Raw genomic sequence first — 2,467 nt, 5'->3', positions numbered from 1 at the left:
AGCTGCCATCATTATTGCATACGAGTTTGAGTGGGTTTCCAAGTGTCAACATTATTTCTGACGCATCAGGCCTGGCAAGCTTTGGTTGCTCCTGAGAGCAGCGGCAGAGCCAGTCACAGGGATGAGTTCGCCCCTGAGTGGAGGGGGCTTTCTTCTGGGGCTGAGCCAGTCTGGCAAGAAATTCGATGGAGGAGCCCATCTTGGTTTCCCATAGTCTATAGTTGTATTTTTTAAATAACAAATCAATGTAATGCCAACTAGTAAAGATCCCAGAGGCTGGGTGTTCTGTAAAAACTTTTATCTTTTGTCTACAAATGCTGCTGCTGCTACTTTGGTGTGCTTATTCCTCCTCTTGCTGAAGCTGTCAATTCTTCATTCTCACCATTTGATTTAGGTATTACCCATTCCATTGCTGCTTTCAGCCTTTGTTAACATTTGAATATATTGTACTTGCCATCAGGCCTTCAAGATAACTACTGGGACTGATTCCTTTTACAGTGATTATGGCCCCTTGAGTCAAAACAGTTTTTATCTGGGTCCCGAGGATGTGGTTTGTATATGTCTCTTATCTACTGAAACCATATTTGTCAATAAAATAGTAATGGATTTAAGTTCCATGGTTTTCTATACAGGATCAACTATACATAAATTTTTGTACATATGTTTTGGTTCTTGCTGCACCAATGACAGATTTTATAATGGAAGGCAGTACCTACTCTGTGCTGATAAATATATGTGCAATTTTCCAGAAGAATGTATATGTCTGTCCAGTACATCAGCTCCACCCACACTTCAGTTCATAGCATTTGGATATTTCTGCATTGGAGCTCTTGGAACAGTTTCCCATGGGTGGTCAAGGACATGCTTCAAAGCCCAGATCTTCATGGTGCCATGGGCCTGAGCAATGTCCAGATGTGCGAAAAGGCAAAGAGGCCAGAAGGCTGCCCTGTCCCCTGCCCCGCCCCCTCTGGTATTTTCCTTAATCATGTCTTTTATGGAGCAAAAGTGTATTATTTTAATGAAGCCCCAAATATTTTTATTTTACCAATTGTACTTTTGGTGTCATATTTAAGAACTCTTTGCCTAACCTAAGGTCATAATGGTTTTCTCCTATGTTTTCTTCTAACAATTTTAGAGTTTTACATTTTATATTTAGGTCTATTATATTTTGAGACAATTTTTTGGTATAAACTGTGAGGTTAGGTTGGTGTTAATTTATCTTAGCATGTGAATATCCAGTGTTCCAGTGTTCCAGCACTGTTTGTTGTAAAGATTATCCTTACTCCATTGAGCTGTCTGAATGTTTGCAAAAAGTTAGCTATATATTTGTGTAAATATATATTTACTTACAGTAAATATATATTTACTGTAAATTTATTTCTGTACTTACTTATTCTTTTGCATTGATCTATCATACTCTGTATTCTATTGCATTGCTCTGTGTGTCTTATTCTCTTGCTCTCTTTTCTTATGTGTTGATGACTCTTTGTATCTTGTACTTGGATTTCTTTCTCTTTATTCCTTGTACTTCTCCTGTAGATTTTTTGACTTGTGTTTACCATGGGCTCCATATATACCAAGCTATGTTTATAGCAGTTTATATTAAGTTGATGGTTGCTTGAGTTCTAACACATTCTAAAATCACTACCATTTTTACTTATCCCCTCCAATACCTGGAAATTATACTTCATTTTTATATATGATGTGAAGTAAGGATTGATGTTCATTTTTTGCATATGATTATCCAATGTTCCATCACCATTCATTGAAAGTATTATTCATTCCCAATTGAATTGTCTTGGCATTTGGTTGGAAATGAATTGGCCATAGATATTCTGGATTCCATTCTGTTCTGTTGGTCTATGTACCTATCTTTTTTGCTAATACCACAATGTCTTGGTAACTGTCAGTTTATGATACATCTTGGAACCAGGTAGTTCAAATCCTCCGACTTCATTCTTTTTTAAAGTTGTTTCGGCTATTTTAAATCCTTTGCATCTATGTAAATTTTAGAATTAGTTTGTAAATTTTTAAAAGAAGAAAAAAGCTTGCTGTGACTTTGATTGATACTGCATTAAATCCATAGATCAAGTTGGGAGAAAGGGCACCTTAGTTATTTCTGTCTTCCTGTTCAAGAACATGGCGATGTCTCCATTTATTTAAGTCATTGTTTTTCAACCTTTTCTAAGGGGGGAGGAGCTTTCCTATAATGTCTTTTTTAGACATTATTTTCATAATTAATCAGATTAATAAAATGGATTTATTTCTATCTTTTTGGAACTGTCTGTATATCTGTGCTTTATATATGAGAGAAAAATTCTTCACATACCGCCTCCCCTAAGAACCAACTTTCTCTCTTTGGGAGTTGATGATGCAGGATTTAAGTCTTCTTGAATTGTTCTGAGTAATATTAAGTTTTTGGTGTACTGGTCTTAAATATTTTTGTTAGGTTTATCACTCATGATTT

General features: G+C 35.8%; 1 pseudogene; it reads right to left on the bottom strand.

Annotated features, from left to right (window-relative positions):
• Positions 1–297: 297 nt before the first annotated feature.
• Positions 298–885, bottom strand: LOC123806295 (annotated as a pseudogene).
• Between the last annotated feature and the right edge of the window lie 1,582 nt (positions 886–2,467).

Source organism: Phyllostomus hastatus, unplaced genomic scaffold (assembly GCF_019186645.2).
Source record: "Phyllostomus hastatus isolate PE091 unplaced genomic scaffold, TTU_PhHast_1.1 phas_scaffold_385, whole genome shotgun sequence".
NCBI lineage: Eukaryota > Metazoa > Chordata > Mammalia > Chiroptera > Phyllostomidae > Phyllostomus > Phyllostomus hastatus.
The sequence above is the reverse complement of the archived record's forward strand: the minus strand, read 5'-3'. Positions and strand labels throughout refer to the sequence as shown.